A 17,859-nucleotide genomic window follows, 5' to 3' on the forward strand; every position below is an offset into this window, starting at 1 on the left:
CCAGGAGACTGGCAGTGGTCAGAAATGTTCCTATTGATTCTGTCCACAGAAGTGTATGTGTGCTGGTAAAATGCCTTTCACTGACATTTACAGGACTTCAGGATGAAGAGAGAAATGCTTTTTCTCTCCACTGTTTGTGCTGGTTTGTCGTTTCAAATGGAAGAAGTCAGGCTGAAACATGCCAGAACACTTGTCATACTTCCTTGAGAATCTGAAATATGTTTTTGAAGAACAATTCCCTCCACTTTAAAAAAAAAAATGACACTGTTTCTCTCGAGGGAACAGGAAATGACGACTATGAGTATTTCATAGGGTGCTGGAAAAAGAAGTAGTCCTCCTGATGTGGTTATGTAATTTCCTTGTCTTTAGAGATGAGGACCCTGAGGCCCAGAGAAGGAAAGGAAATCACCCTGGATCTCACAGTGAATTTGCATGTACCACTCAGGCGGAAGTTCAGTTTTTCTTTCTGGTGCCCTGTAATTACCTGGGAATGATCTCAAGATGATGTGTCCCAAACCCTGGAACCCAATGCATCAGTCAGGCCTCCTTTTCCCTTTTTGCTCATTGCTCACCTGTGCTTTGTTCAGTAATGGCCCTGGTCTTGCCAGTTTGCCAGGCAGCCTGTGGGCTCCTCGGAGCATTAGTCATGGGCTTTTGCCTCAAGGGCCCTGATTCATTTCTAGCCATGATTGCATCAGTGTGCACATATGTCTCTGTGTGAGAGATGTGGGTATTTCTCCAGTCACACCTGAGAGTTTGCCACAGCTACACCCTCCCCACCCCATCACACTCCATCAACTCTGGCTAAAGAATAAAGCCAAGAAGGAGGCAGCCACTTGGGATTTCTTACAGACTAGAGGTCCGGTCCTCTTAAAGATTATAAATGCTGCCGTAGGAAACATTAAGAATTAAAACCATGATTATGTTGGGCGTTTGCTTTGCAGTCCTTACTAGCATTTTGAGTCAGTGAATAAAGTGAGGTTGGCATTTTAATTGGCTCCTTGCAAAAGTGGTTGGGCAGGGTACTCGGGCTTTTGGGGGAAGTGCATGGAGATCTTGAGATAAAAGGTTTTTATATGATGGAAAGGTTATTGCTATTATTTTGAACTTTCAGAGTGGTTTCCTTTTTGCATATTTATGATATTAATATAGTCTTAATAGAAGGCTTAATGTGCAAGTTGCTAAGCACATAGCCCAGTAGAAAAAAATAAATGATACAACTACTACAATGATAAGGCAGTTTTCAACTATACTTAATTATCTCTCTTTCTTAAGTGGAAAGACTTGATGAATCTTAAAAGTAGGCTAGAAAAGTTTCAAGAATGAAATAGTTTAAGATTTGTGTTTTAGGTAAAGACCAAATAATATTCTCTCTGTTTAAAAAAATAAGGTGCAATTTAAAATTTTCGTAATTGCATTATGTGTGTTACTGTCAGAGAAATTGGACGAGACTGAAAACTGAAGTGGATATATTCGTAAAAACTGTGTGAAAGAGGCAAGGGACGTGGGAGTCTTTCTTTAGTGAAAAAAGAAATCTGGCATTGACCTAAACCTATTTTAGAACGAGGCTTTGATGTCAACTACGCATAACTTGAATGAGAAAGTTTCTTAAGTAGTTGAAATTGTGGCTTTTGTCTTGTAGATCATGTTTTATCAATTCTTAAGTCATGGGATGTGGTCCACTGTGTCCGTGGATGGAAATTTTATTGCAGAAAGTGTTTACTGCTAAGTCAGTCTGTTTCATACAACCATGTAAGTTGTTTCAACTACATATTTACCATCACCAGCTTTTCTGGATCCTCATTACACCCATAATCCTGTGCTTCATTTCTCAAGAAATTATTTAACTTTTTCACTGTTCTCAATCTGAACAACCTGGCTCATGATATTACCTCCTAATTCACAGAAAACTCATATTCAATCCAGCAACATCTTGCTCCTCTCATATAGAAGGAGTGACAGCCACACTCTTCCTTACCCCCAGACTCCTCCTTTGTTCAGATCTAGCCCCTCTACTTGAGTTCTGGATTGCAGTCACTTCTACCCCCATCTCTTTAGGGGCTCACTCAATTAATCACCCTTTCCTCTACTAGGTGCTTTTAATCAATCATTCTTTTTCTGTTGGTTTCTTTTTCTCAGAATATGAATACACTCATTTTTTTCCCCATCTTAAAAATATATATATACAGCTTTCCCTGACCTAGAGTGTCTTAGCTAAGTCTCCTTTCCATAAACAGTCACGAGAATAGTTTATACTCATTATTTCTACTTCCTTATGTTTCATTTATTTCTTAACTTAGCTCAACCTTTCTTCTGTCCTCACTACTCCCCAGGAAATGCTCTCCCCAAGATCATCCAGCATCTTCTAAACTCCAAATCCAAAAACTTTTTGTTAGGACTCAGATTGCTTGGGTTCTGGGGTAGTTGCTTGGGGTAAAATCATCCATGGGATCTCTGGCTCCTCTCTTTCTCTCACATCCCATATCTGATCCAACAGCAAATTCTGTCGGCTCTACTTTTAGAATGTTTCAGAATTCAACTACTTCTCACCGTCCCACTGCCACCTGGTCCAAGTTACGATCACTTCTTGTCTGGATGATTGCAGTGGTTTCTTAACTGATCTTCTAGCTCCTGCCCTCACCCTCCTCCATCCTAATATCAACCTACAGCCAAAGATTTTAGTGCTTAAATCAGGCCATGCTGTTTTCTCCTCAGCTCTCTGGTGACTTCCACTGCACTCTGAGTGAAAGTCTGAGTTCTTAGTAGAACCCACAGGACCCTTCAGGATCCTCCTCCGGTTCCTATCTGTTTTCACCTCCTACTACTTCTCCTACCTCCCCAGAGTCAGGACAGCCTGAAGCAAGAGAGGTGCCTGGGGTGCAAAACTGAAGAAGGCTCCTACTCTCCGGGTCTTGAAACACTATGGACAACTTCTTTAAGCTCTCCTTTCCTTGCTTATGCTGCCCAGTTTTCCTTCAACTTCTTCAGCTTTCTTCTTAACTCCACCCTGACTCCCATCTAAGCAGAGTGATATAGTCGTAGGATGGTCAGGTTTTGCTATGAGAATATGGAGTTAAGAGTGCTTGAGTTCACTTTCTAGAACAATGTGGTCATAGACAGTTATTTAAACTTTCTAAGCCTCAATTTCCTCATTTGCAAAATTTAAATAATAGTATTAACCCCCTAGTGTTGTTGTCTGATTTAAATAAGTCATGTTAGCCTTTAGCACAATGCCTGGTATACAGCAAGTGCTCAGTAAATATTAGTTATTATAATAGTAACAACTAATATTACACCTGTGTGCATCCCTTTAAAGCCCACTGTCCTCTCTGTTAAACCAATAGAGTTTTTCCAGAACAATTGCAAAATAATTCTTGATACAAATCAAGTGATTTTGTCTCTAAAAGTAAAGAAGAGAATGACAAAGTTCGTATTTCCTTTCTCACAGGAAAAATGTTATGTGTCACACTTTGCAAAGGCTCTTGAAGAGCAAAGTTAATTAAAACATTATTCCCAAAAAGAAAGAGGAACAGGACGTTAGCAAGATTCCCTTATCAAATCACATGTTGAAGTTACATAATATTAATGACATGCAAGGTGGAAGAGAAATTATCATCACCTGTATGAGGACCAGCAAGATTTTTACTTGGCACATCAATGAGCTGAATCTTGGCCTATGTGCATATACATATAAAGGTGAAGTGCTTGATAACTTTAAGTGATATTTTTCTGAAACTTCAGGCTCCTGGGAGAGAATTTTGTCTAGTTAACAATGGTTTCATGAGTCATCCTGTGAGCCGCAGCCTTGGGTTTATACTGAGGGAGCACTAGCTGTGAGCTCAGCAGGGAGCTGGGCGTGTTCCTTCTGCCTGGACTCCTCTTCAGATTCCGTCATGACAGCCTCCTCTGTGTCACTCGGGTGCCAGCACCGTGATCACAGGAGTCAGAACTCCTCGCAGTCATTCTCCGTCTCGTTATCTTGTTTTATTTTGACTGACAGCCAGCAGTCAGAGAAGGGGGTGTGGTCATCTGCTTTCTTTCTGCTCTTACTCTTCATATTTCTAAACTTGCATTCTGACTCTTCAAGTGTAGAAGCTCAAGGCAGGACTTAGTAAATACTCATTGCTTTTTCTTTCTCTTCTGGACACTTCCCTGGCTTCTTTGGAACACCACTGGTACTTTCTTACCTGGAGTTTCCTTAACATAAGTGGCTGAATTTCTACTGCGGCAGTGCATGGGAACCTTCAGCCTGGCCCCATTGCCTACAACAACAACAACAAAAACCCCAAGCCAGCTTTCTTTTCCTGCTCTCCCAACCCATTTCCCATTTTCAGACAAGCTTGCGAAGCCCGCCTTGCTGCTCTCAGATAGCCTCATTATATAAGTAATAAGCCTTTTTATACCCTTTTGGTGTGGTTGTTAGTGGACTTAACATTGGACCCAAATTTTGGGTGCAGGTCCATCTTGCAAGGAGACCACAAAATTGATGCAGCAAGCAGGTGACCATATTATTTTGTTGATAAGAATATAGCCATTCTAGTTCTCTTATGGCTGTTGTTTGCTTGATATGTCTTTTTCCATCCTCTTACTTTCAATTCATTTGTATCTTTCAATCTAAGGTATGCCTCTTGTAAGTAGCAAATAGTTGGATCCTGTTTTTTGATTTTTAAATCCATTCTGATAATCTCTTTTTTATGATTGACTTGTTTAATGTACTCACATTTAATGCTATCATTGATACAGTTGGACTTACAACTGACATTCTGATTTTTTTGTTCTTTGTGTCTCATGTCTTTTTCTCCTGTTTTTCTATATCTCCTTTATTACTTTCTTTTAAAAAAAAGACTATTTTTTAGAATACTTCTAGGCTTATAGAAAATTGAGAAGATAATAGAGTTCCCATATATGCTACCCCTAATTTTCCCTATTATTAACTTCTTACATTAGTATGGTACATTTGTCACAATTAAAGGATAAGCATTGATATTATTAATTCAATTCCATAGTTCATTCAGACTTTCTTAGTTTAAAAAAATTGTGGTAAAATATATATAACTTTAAAGTTACCATTTTAGCCACTTAAAATTTCACATTGTTGTGCACCATCCATCTTTTTCATCTTCCCAAACTGAAACTCTTACCTATTAAACACTAACTCCCCAACCTCTACTCTGCTCAGCCCCTGACAACCACCCTTTTGTTTTCTGCCTCTATGAATTTGACTAACTAGCTACCTCATATAAGTAGAATCATACAGTGTTTGTCTTTTTTGTGTCTGCCTTATTTCACCTAGCATCATGTCTTCAAAGTTCATCCATATGTCAAAATTTCCTTCCTTTATTTTAAAAGGCTGGATAATATCTCATTTTATGGACATACCACATTTTGTTTATTCATCCATTGATGACCTGTTGGATTGTTTACACCTTTTGGCTATTGTGAGTATTGCTGCTATGAACATGGGTATACAAATATCTGAGTCTTTGCTTTTGATTCTTTTGGGTATATATCCCAGATTTCCTTAGTTTTTACTTAATGTTTTTTTTTCTTCCAGGATCCCATCCATGACACAATATTACATTTAATTTTTGTATCTCCTTAGGTTCCTCTTGGCAGTGACAGTTTTTGGATTTCTCTTGTTTTTGATGATTTTGGTACTTTTGAAGAATACTGGTCAAGTATATTATAGGATTCTCCTCCATTGGAATTTGTCTAATATTTTTCTCATGATTAAACTGGTATTGTGAGCTTTGTCGAGGAGAACCATAGACATCAAGTGCCATTTTCATTACATCATATCAAGGGCATGTACTATTAGTATGACTTATCACTGTTGATATTGACTTTGATCATCTTTCTGAGATAATGTTTTTCAGGTTTATCCACCATAAAGTTACTCTCACCCACCCCTATCTTCCATACTGACTCTTTGGAAGGAAGTTACTGTGAGCAGTCTGAACTTAAGGAGTGGGGAGTTATGGCTCCCTTATTAAGCATAGAATATCTACAAAAATTATTTGAAATTCTCCCACCAGGAGATTTGTCTCTTCTGCTCTATTTATTTATTCAATCATTTTTTCTATCAGTATGGACACATGAATATTTATTTTATACTGTGGGCTATAATCCAATACTATTCTATTTATTTATTTTGCTCAAATTGTTTCAACCTTGGCCACCGGGGGCTCTTTCAGTTGGCTCCTATATCCCTTTGGCATATCCCTATCAGTGTAGCGTTTTAATTTTTTTTTTCAGCATTTTGTTATTTTGTGTCATTACAAGGTGCTCCAGGCTCATCTTGTATATTTCTTGCCCCTGTCCTAGATTCAATCATCCCTCCGAGGAAATCCTGTTTCCTTTTATTGGAGAATGGTATTCAAAATCAAGATCTGGGTGCTAGGTGTGCCTATGAGTGCAGTTTTGCATGTCTCACAATTTTTTTGGAAACTGGACATTTTGGTAGTATATTACAGCAACTCTAGATACCGATTCCCTCGTCTACTCCCCAGAAGTGGTGGTGGTTGTTGGCTTTGTCAGTTGTTTATTTGTTTAGTGACTTGACTGAACTAATCCTGCAACATTTATTTCTCCCATAGCCCCTGTTATCATGCTTACATTTTTTCCCTTTGTTTTGTCTAGTAGCCTGGCTAAATAAGGGTCATCTCTGGGTCTGGGTTGGCATCGGCCACTTATTGATCAAAGGTGGTACTTAGCCTCCTTAGCCAATTAGGTTCTTTTCTCTATACATTTGGATGTGTGTATTGGTTTGCAGTTGCTATTATAGTTCTTGAAATTTGTGTGTACTGCCCCGTGTTCAGTCAAGGACTTGCAGCTTGGAGGTTGTTTCTCTCATGGTACCCAAGAGGGCTCAGCCTTGGGCATGCCCATAACCTGCCAATTTGCCAGGGGTAAGTGGGATTTTAGTTTTAAACCTAGGAGTCACCCTGGGTCAGAACACCTTAGCGTTCACGGTTTGGTCAGGGGCTGTGTTTAAGCCCCTTGTGCCAGCAAGGCTTCCAGCCAGGGCAGACTCATCCCAGGAGGGCTTTTCCCAGCTGCTCTTTTCCCAGTTCTCTCTGTTAAACTTCTGGCTGCTCCGCTGTTTTGCTTGTCTCCTGGAGCTATCATTCTCCTCTTAATTACTCTCTTCCAGGATCTCCAATGTTTTCAACAACACCCTTAAGCATGGAGTTCTCTACTCTCTGTTCCAAACAGCCCCCTCAGGCACAGCTTCAGAACTCTTCATCCTTCGGGTCTGCCAGCCCCACTCCCCGGACCTCACGCTGCTGCACCAGAGCTAGGAGTTATACTCCAGTTCAATCGGGGGCACTGGTCGGTGGGGGCAGTGCCAGCCCTGGTCTTCTCAGCTCACCCTTCCCCAAATGGAACCTCTTGATGGAGCTGGGACAAGTGTGATCAGGGCCCCAGTACTTGCCATGGGCTACAACTGGTGCAGGACTGGGGAAAAGAGCCCCAACCTCTAGGCCATTCCAGCTAGAAAGAATGCTTCTGCAACACTAGGCTGAGGACAGTGGGGGTGGGAGGGGAAAGAGAAATATTGCTGGCCATGTACCCCTCCTGGGGTGATATCATAGCCCCAGGCTATGCGCTTCGGGGAGAGGAGGCACCTGCCTCCTTAGCTGCACACGCCCAGGATACGGGAGTTGAAGAAGCGGGTCAAGGCTGACGTGCCGCAGATGCTTGTTGTTCTTATGAAACTTGGTAGATTATGTTAGGGAGGGTCCCCTGCAAGTCCCACCCATCCTAGTTTAACATCCTTTTACATCAACAGTATGTTCCCCTACCATGAAATCTAGAGACAGTCTTCTACTATTCTGATGTTGCTGATAACACGGATTGCTTGGTGGGGAGGTGGGGGTTGAGGATCAAAGAGAATATGAGAGCTATAGGAGGGCTAAGGAAGGAACTGGCCTGACTATCAGTGGGGAAGGAAACAGGTTTTATTTTTGTCAGTGGCCTCTGATTATAATTCATGTTGATGATCATCACCCTGGTCTTCTTACTACGTTCATTCCAGCCTTCTGGGGATCCTGATATAGCCATCTGATATTTCCTTAGGCATCTGAACTAATATCAGCTTCAAGTAGCATCTGTTCACTGTGAGGAGAGAAAATGCACTTTAATTGCAGCAGGAGGAGTTTGGGCTAAATGTGAGGAGATAGTCCCTGATCAAAAGCGTCAGCCTGAGAGGCCTCTTTCAAGTGTAAATCAGATCATGCCACTCTCCTGCTTTAAGCCCTCCAATGGCTGCCCAATACAATTAGAATAAAGTCCAGTCGCCTAACCAAAACCTACACTTCATTTCTCTCTGTGTCATTCACCATGCTTCAGTAACTCATGTTTTCTTTCTGTCCTTCAAATCCACCAGGCTTGCTCCTGCCCTAGGACCTTTGTGTTAGCTGGGTCCTCTGCCTGGAATGCCCTTGCTCAGATCTCCACGTGGGTGGCTCTGATCAACAGTCTCAGTTCCAAGTTCACCTTCTCAGAGAGGCCTTTCTGAACCAAGATATCTAAGGTAGGTTCCCCTCACTCCCAGTCCTCATTGCTCACTATTCATAATAAATCCCAGGAGGCAGGAATCTTGACTTTCTTATGCTCTTTAGTATCTTCTAAGTACCCAGGACAGTGCTTGTCATCCAGTGGGAGTCTAATAAATCCGAAGAGTAAAAGGAAGAATGAAAACATGGGTAGAATGAAAGTCCACAGTTTTCTTTTTAGATCTTAAAGAAAAGAGTAAAATGCTCTCTTGATGAGATGTCTCAGAAGAGGAGCCCGGATGAGATTCTATGCTGAGTTCTTGCAAGGTGGGGCTTCATTTTGCTAGAAGAGTGCTTTATAGAAAGGGGCAGACTGAAGTGTTTTCCAGGGGCATAAATCCTCCAAACGAAAACAATTCAAAACACACTCAGTAGTTTGGGTCGTGGTTTTTAGTTCCACTTTGGCCCCTGACTGAAATAATTCCACGTATACTTGTGCCCTATTTTGTTAGAGCACCCAGGGACAGGCACAGGAAGAGTGATAGCGCCACTGTTGACCTCCTCTACTTGTGACTGCAGTAACTTTGAATATTATGACTCATGGAAGACACAGAAACCCCAGATAATGCTGGCTTTGCCAATTTAAACAAATCCTGGCTCCTTTCTATTTCATCAATCAAATGAATGTCCTCTCCCTTACCCCAGTGATTAAACCAAGTATTTGGTTCCAAGATGTATTTTCTTTATCAATTATTGTGCTGAGAGATTCTTTCATCTTGGATTTAGAAACTAATCTTCTTATGAGAAACACAGAAGGATGACCCCAGTTTTAACAGGTCTAGGACTTTGAAATCTGTATTACGGAAGGGTATGAGAACACAATATTTAATCAGGGGCAGTGAGGGAGAATTGTACGGGCCCTGTCTGATAAATAATAAACCAGGTACGTTCCATACATGAAATACTGTGTACCTGGTCTGTTTGCTCATCAAATTCTTAGCAAAGATTACGTGTAAAGAATAATATTACACATTTCCTTTGGAATGGTGACCAAGAGGACAGAGAAACTATATAACGCACCAAATAGGGTATAGAGGCCAGATTTTAAGATATGCCCTCTTCCTCCAACCAGTCCCCAATTCCTGAAGTAGACATGTGAATTCTCAAATGTCCAAATTGTTGATAGCTTCAGAAGTTCATACAGGAAAATCAGCATTTCAAAAGTTCTTTTATAATGACAATTTTCAAGCATACAAAATTGTTGAAAGGATAGTACAATTATTTACCCAAATACCAACCACCTAGATTCCACAATTGTTAATATTTTACTGATCATTTGGATTAATACTTCATATTTAAGTACTTCAGTATTCATCTCCTAAAGAACATCCTTCACTATAATCACATTTAGGACCATTAACAGTAATTCTAATATCATCTAACAGTTAAATTTCAGATTTCCCCAGTAGTCCCTGAAATATCTTTTATATCTGTTATTTTTCAAATTAAAATTCATCCAAAGTCATGCATTGCATTTGGTGTTTCTGGTCTTTTAGTCTGGGACTGCTCCCACCTCCTATTTTTTTTTTTCTGTGACATTACTTTTTGAGAGACTAGGCCAGTTATCTTGTAGAATTTCCCACTATCTGGATTTTTATTATTGTTCTATTATGGTATTATTTATTTTTTTCTCTATCCCTTATACTTCTTGTATACTGGAAATTAGGTCAAAGGCTTAGTTCCATCCAGGTTAAGCATTTTCATCAAGAGTTCTTCAAAAGCGATCCATATTGCATCACAGCAGGAGGCATGTAAGGTTAGAATATTCTGCTACTACTGATACTAACTTTTAAAGTTCTTTAACTTCAGTTTTCTTCTAGAGAAGAAGAGAGCAGAGAGCTCTTCTGTACTAAAATTTTGGACAGCAGAGAGCTCTTCTGTACTAAAATTAAGGTGACTTGCAGCTTACAAAATAGAGACAAGCAACAGTTTGCAGAAATAGTCTAAAATAATGACTCATTAGCCATTGTTCCATCATTGATGAGGGAGACGCAACTGGATGTCAAAGGGACTTGAGAAATAGTTGAGGTCAGACTACCTCTCCCCAGGAGGATGAGCAAGCTCCCATGTGGCCTGGATCCTGGCAGTAACTTCATGGAAGTGGACTTGGAGGCCTGGATGACACCAGGTAAAGGGTTAAGAAAGTTGGCAGTAGAATTTAGTCACCTGTCCCCACTGCTCTTCCTCTAAATTTTAGGAAAACCTCCAGGGAAATAATTAAACAGCTCAAGTGGAAATTCTGGCCCTACTGCTTATGCTGCTTTATTTCAGATGCAACGACTTTACATTTATCTATTTGATTTAAAAAATTGGTTCCTGCTTGAAAAAGCTTCAGGGCAACAGAACAGTAAAATTGTCCAATAAGATACTTAAATCAATTGACAGCACTACATTTAAAAACATAGTGTATCACAAAACAACGTAAATGCCAAGGTCAGTATGAGATTCCCTTTGCCTACACACATTTTTAAAGGCAGGCTTTATACTGGATTTAAACATGTGTACACTGGGGCCTGGTTGAACCCGTGAAGGCAGATGGCATGATGGAAAAGCAGGTCCTTTCCCGATTTTGGTGGGCAAGGTTGGGGCTAGTAGCACACTCAAAAATACCATCAAAGCTAAGCTTTTCCTCTTGTTTGGGAGCTGGGCACTGGGCTAAGAGACCCGCATTCCTTGCATCATTTAATTGTCACGACAAACCTGTGAAGGAACTATTACTATTATCCTCATTTTACAGGTAAGTAAACAGAGGCACAGACTGAGACACAAAGAGGTTAAGCAAACTTCATGTTACTGTTTTACGTTAAATCTGGTGTTTGAACCCAGACAGATTGGTTCTAGAGGCTGTACTTTTAATTTTTAAAACTTCTTCTCTAAACTGACTGCTTTCATTCATTCAGTCACCTATTTAATGAATAATACGTGTGTGTGTGTGCACACACGTGTGCATGCGTCCTACTATGTGCCTAGCATTTCATTTTACTAGGCTCTGGAATGAAATAAAAATCTAAAACACATGGGGCTCCTCAGTTCGGGCTGACATCAATTCAGGCTAACCCTAATAGTAAGGGTGTTGGATTTGTAGATAAAACCTGATGAGGGGCCTTGTGTCAACAAGTTGTTGCTAATGGAGGCTTTTCAGGTTAGGAAATCTTTCTGTTCTGACCACTACATGGACTCTGTGCTTTTAACATTTACTGGCATGTTGGAAGTCTGTTCATATTGATCACTGTGTAGGCAATATACCAGCACAAGAATGGGCTCAAGGAACTGGATGCTATAAGAAAAGAGTGATGGAGGGAGAATCAAGAGGCAAGAGGTTTACACAAAAAATATCTCCCATCTGGATTGCTCATATTTGCTGTGTTTTCTTTCAATAACAGAAACTAAAGATTGCAAAAAAAAAACCCACTTTAACAGAGTACATTTATGTTTCTATTTTGGACAGAAGGACTTTTATGAGGAGATAAAGTGGCTTATTCAGAGATGGGCTGTTTCAACAATAACAGTGCAAACAGGAAAGACTTCATTTGCACAGTCTGGTTGAGAGCTTATCAAACTTATACAAGTGCAGAGACTGAGATAGAAACACAGTTGAATTTTTTTTTAAAAGACCAATAAAACAACACTTTTCATTGTTTGGGGCTTTATAGTTGTCAAATCATTTTCAGATACTTTGTCAGAAGTACCTTATGTGTATCCTTTCATCCTCACTGGGCTCTCCCATTCTTGCTCACACCGCAGCCTCTCAGCTAGTTGTTCTGAGCAGCTGCCCCTCCTGAAGCTCCGGGGCTGCAGGCTTTCACCACCTGTGGTCACCCTGCCACAGGAGTGCAGCCTCGGGCCTTTCAGGCCACCTTCCGATGTGGATGAAGTATCACACTAAAGGACATAGCTGTAGACTTCCTGTGTGCTTTCAAGGGGGTGGGGAATGGGGCAATCTGGAATTATGGGGCAGTAAATTCTCCAGTGGGTAAATATTTATCAGTGTTCCATCTTTCCTTGGTGGATTGCTTCAAGGTTTAGTTTCTCCATAGGTATCTTGCATGGTCCTGTGAATACTCCTGTCAAATGACTGGTTGTGACCCTTTGTGGCTTCAGATGAAGCACTGGTCAGTGTGATAACTCATCGTGTCATTCTTTCCGATTCTTATCTCTTTTCCTTTCTTCTTTTCTTTTTTTGTTGGTGGGAAAGGAAAGGCTGTTTAATCAGTAGGCCAGCTCCCTGGGAAGATAGTTGACTAATATCCCAAAGGGAACAAAGGTTTTAAGGGGAAGTTTCAGAAGTTTTCAGGCAGGGGCTATGTGCAGAACAGCATAATCTTCTCTGATAGTCATCTTGAAACTGGTCCTGCGGTAGTCTGGTCAGTATCATCTTGATTTTTAAAAAATTTTTTAATTTACAAAAATATTTTATTGAAGTGTAGTTGATTTACAATGTTAGTTTCAGGTGTATAGCAAAGTAATTCAGTTATACATATACATACGTATATATCTATTTTCTTTTCAGATTCTTTTCCATTATATGTCATTATAAGAAATTGAATATAGTTCCCTGTGCTATACAGTAGGTCCTTGTTGTTTATCTATTTTATATATCATAATGTGTGTCTGTTAATCCCCAGTCCTCATCTCTTTTCCTTTTGCCTTCAGTCTGGATGCCCTGTGATTGTACTTTCCAAATAAAACCATACCAGTTCTTAATCCTTGCCTCAGGCTCTGTATTTTAGGAAACTGGGTCTCATACACATATTTATTTCAGACTCTCTCCAACACTTCGAAGTAGACAAAAATATTAGTGTTAGTCATACTTCAAAGATGAGAGAACTGAGGCTCAGAAAGTGATTAGCCTGAGATTACATTCATTCATTTGTTCATTAATTCATTCATTCATTTAAAAGACATTTCTCAAGCACCTTCTGTGTGCTGATGGAGTCTAAGACAGACAAGGTTTCTGTCTTCACGGAACTTAATTTGCAGTTAGAGGAGACAGATGGCTCATAAGTACCACGAATGTCTGCTAAATGAATGAATTAATGAACAAATGAAAGATTCTTATCTTTCTCATGGTACCTACTTAGATTAAAAAAAAATCAAATTTAAAATTATTTCCCCCTAAAACCCTTTTTGGGATGACATTGCTTTATTGTTGTCCTATACTTACGCTTTATGTACCCATTGAATAATCCAGTATTTGTTCAGAGCCAAATGCTTAGTAGACTCCAGGCACTTTTAGGACAATATAAGAAGAAGGAACAACAAATACAAAGACAGTGAAATATAAACAAGCCTGGGTGACTTCAGAAACATAAAGAAGGCTTGTGTGACTGGGAAGTCAGGGTGAGATGGAGAGAGGTATGGGATGGGGTCAGAGAGATGAGCAATAGCCAGGTCATGCAGAGTTCTGAATATGGGTTGTGATTTTATTATACGGGCAGTCCGAAGCCACAGGAGGATTTTAAGTGATACGATTAACACGATTGCTAAGTGGCAATTCTAAGTTTAGAACACAGGCCTTCTGACTCCTGGACCTAAGGACTTCTACACAAAGCAGGTGTCAGAGTTGGGACTAGAAGCTAAACTCTGAGGCTCCCATCCTCTGATGGAGTGAAACCAGCTCCAAAATGGCAGCTCAGACATGAGGCCTTCCAATTATGCAGTAATATATCTGCAGTGCCACCCATTCTCCTGAAATAGATGAAAAGACAGACTCCTGGAGTCACTTCCACTGAAATGGGCCTTTACTGTTTCATCTATAGATTGGGAATAATATAACCTCTCATCCAGTAGGAAGACGGAGGGCCAGAGACCTTGGGAGCAGGGAGCATGTGACCTTGGGCTGCTGAGAATCACCTGTGGTTCAAATCAGTCTGCATAATCCAGGCATCATATCGACAGTGTCTGTTCTGCTCATTTAATAAGTGAAAATTATGACATTGCCTTGTCTGGTGTAAAAGATCTGGGTGGTTATGTTCAGTGACAAGAGAGGTGTCAGCATGGGTTTCATATTGTTTTGAACATCATCCAGAAAAGTCACAGGCGAGATAGGTAAATGCATCCTGATTAGTGAAGTTTTGTTTTGTTGTTTTTGCGCAAAAGGGATGATGGATTTCGCCACGTGGGGTGCCTTTGCAAGGGATTCTGTGATCCTCAATAAATCAGTATGGGAATGCAAATGTTGGGGTCACTGTTCTGCAGAGAATTCGGGTCTTACCCATAGGCTTGAAGCTTGGCTCCCCTTTCCCTCCCAACTTGCATTTTCTTAAAAGAGAACTCAGCCTGGAGACACAGCTCCCCTTTTCTCTGGGATGCGTCCCTCCAGGGACTGGACCAGGCAGTCCTCAAGCCTTCATTAACACACGAAAACTGTGCCCATCCCTCATGAGTCCCCACTGCAGACACCCCTTAATCCTCAGCCTGTTCTTTCTTCTGGCTCTGCAGCTCTCAATTCAGTAGTTTGCCTTGACAGCAGAGGGACTGTTCTGCTCTAGCTGACCACTAAGTGACATTTTGATGTTATTAATGTGTATTCATCTGCCCCCTTTCTTCTCCCAAAAGGAGCAAGGGAGACAAACATTACAGAATAGAGATGAGGGGCCTGACCAGGCGATCATGTGGGTGGGGGGAAGGGAGAGAGGAAATTGAAATGGTGGTGAGCTTGATGGAGCTGAGGAAGTGGAGAAGGCTCCAAGGAAAGCTGGTAAACAACAGGGTTTGTGCATCATGCATCGCAGAATCACACCTTCTCTGAATCCACTGTTTCACCAGCCTGCCCCCACCAGCCCGGCGCCTCTTAGCAATTCCCCAGCTGTCAGCTCCCTACCTGCCTGGCTCGAGCTGCTCGGCTCAGAGCTGCTCCCCTGGGCCTCTCGCTGGCTTGTCAGTGGGCTGCGTCAGCATCACGCCACACTGTCTCCCGTTGGCCCGGTGATCAACGCCTGACGGGCCAGCCCTCTCTCCCCTCTCAGCTTGGGCCAATGGGAGTCAGGGGAAGGTTTTGGTTACAAATGAAAATAAAATAAATAAGTCATACTCCTGCACTCAGGAGTCTGGGAGAAACATCTTCATGGCCTCGTAAATCTGTCCTTTTAAATTTGTCCTTCTCCTTCTAGGTGCCCCTCCCAACCCCCTGCATATACTTGGCTGCCCTCACAGCGCAGAGGATGCAGAATGAGAGCCTTGGACTTAGGCTACGTGTCCGTAACCCCCTGACTCCCCCACGAACCCTCCCAAAGGCATTTGTGCTGTGTGTGTCTGTGTGTGTGTGTGTGTGTGAGTGTGTGTGTGTGTGTGTGTGTGTGTGTGTGTAAAAGAGCCAGCCAGATAGAATCCAGGCCAGTGACTGCCTGTCCCCACCCCTACTCCTCTGACCTTTGTGACAGGCCACCCAGCCTCCTCCCAAGTCCCCTCTTTGGGGGTAGCTAAATTACTCCCAAATCATCAGGGGGTTCTGATGATTAAATGTAATACTCTATTTTAAGATGCTTAGCAGTTTTTCTTAAATACATGCTGGACATTTTATTAAAGCTTGTTGACTTTGAATGTTTTGCTTAAGACTTTGTCATCTGTTTAAAAGATGCATGTCTTAAGGCAGGAGATGCTATTAATTTAATACACCTGAATGTGAATAACAGTGTCCAAAAGTTGGTCCTCTGAGAGGATCAGGGGAGAGAGCCAGAGGTCTCAAAGGCACCAGGGGGATGACGTGGGCGAGGGGCCAAGGACTATAAGCTGGAAAAAGCCCTAGACCCCTTTGCTGGCTTGCCTAGGATTTCCAAGTTCATTTCATAAGGTGGAATCACCCCACTCATCAGAGGGGGTGTCCTCTGAGCAGATGGGGTAGTGGTAGGAGGAAAGCAGGGTCACAGAGGCCAAAGGGTTAGAAGGGAAAGAAAGCAAGAAGGTGGCTGCCTGGGCAACTAATTCTCAGTGCAGGGGAGCCCTCCCCAAAGGATCAGCTTTAAAGTCTTTTTACTTTAGACTAGGGTGGACAGTCCTCCTTGACCACTGCTGTCCCACCCTCCTTTCCCTCCCTCACTTCAAAGTATAATGTATGTAGGGAGTGGAGTTGTGCCTTCCATCAACTATGGCCATAGGGGTCAACTTGCTGGTATCCTGAGCTGTTGAGGGCCCAGGAGGGATTTGTATGTGATCTGTTATGGGGTTAAGAAGGAGGAAGAGACTGGGAAAGAGTTAGGTTTAAGGAAAAGTTGCCCAACTTCTGCCAAATGGGAACACTGGAGGCACTGCATGGCAATGAGGCTGCAAAGATGGAGTCATGGCATTTCAAGAGAGATGTCTGCTGTCACATAATTATTATCCAAGAAGAGTTCAGTGTTCAGAGCCATGTACATTTCTATCTTTGAGTTTGTTCTGTCTGTTTCCCCTGTATGGTTGCCATGCTGAGGTGGCAGTAAAGTTTTTATAGTCTGGGTTTTGGTGGGTGGAGTAGTTTCCATATTGGGTTGGGGGCCAAGATTTGAAAGGTGGCATCACAGAGACTCTGGTGCCATGTAGAGGTAGCTTTGCCACAAAGCTGGTGAAGTTTAATGTGTAGAGTCCCTCATTTGCACAGGGCTCTGTCCATGGCACTGAGGTTGGCCTGAGATGTTCACACTGGGGTGTAGTCTTCTCTTGGGAGGACAGACACAGGACAAGGCCTAGGTAGGTAGGCCCTGTTTGAACAAGAAATTCTAGGGTCCCGTATACCTGGAGCAAGATCAAGCAGTGGAAGGCATGGGCTTTAAGTACACATCTCTTTGATTCCATAGATTTTTTTGTCCTGTGTAGAGGGACAGAAAGGGAGGAGGAGCAGAGGGTAGCCTGCAAAGCACAGATTCCTTCTAGCTTGGTTTCAGGGAGTTTCTGATGCTATCCCAATAAGATGCCTAGATTTGGGAGTGCATGTGTATACAGGGAGTAAAAATATTTCAAATGTGCTGAGCCAGAAGCTAGTCCATGGAAAATTCTTCCAAATCCTAAAGCTCATATGTATGAAAGAAACTTGATAAAGATTTCCCCAAATTTGACAACCATCCTAACAGTTTACATGACAATACCAGTAATGACTTCTGGAACTCAAAAAGCTTTCCCTATCTATTAATAATAAAAGGCAAATTTTGACCAACTGGGCTAGAGGAAAGACTGAATTATCTTTTTATTTTCTCTGTAGGATATGACAAAATCATTGTCATGTGAAGAACTCATCAAAGAGCAAGCAGCCAAAAATGTGGGGGAAAAATGTTATAGAAGCATATCAGGAAGTTAACTAATGAAAATATTACTTCTTTGTATTTGTGGT

The 17,859-nt window shown here is 41.6% G+C and overlaps 1 long non-coding RNA gene across 1 annotated transcript in view; it reads left to right on the forward strand.

Annotated features, from left to right (window-relative positions):
- LOC116280579 (uncharacterized) overlaps positions 1-17,859 on the forward strand; it is a 205,581-nt gene that overhangs the window by 153,939 nt on the left and 33,783 nt on the right. The window contains exon 5 of the long non-coding RNA XR_012072782.1: positions 8,390-8,536. This is a non-coding gene — a long non-coding RNA (uncharacterized lncRNA). The remainder of the gene's footprint in view (positions 1-8,389; positions 8,537-17,859) is intronic.

The sequence above is a fragment of the Vicugna pacos genome, chromosome 5 (genome assembly GCF_048564905.1).
Source record: "Vicugna pacos chromosome 5, VicPac4, whole genome shotgun sequence".
Taxonomy (NCBI): Eukaryota; Metazoa; Chordata; class Mammalia; order Artiodactyla; family Camelidae; genus Vicugna; species Vicugna pacos.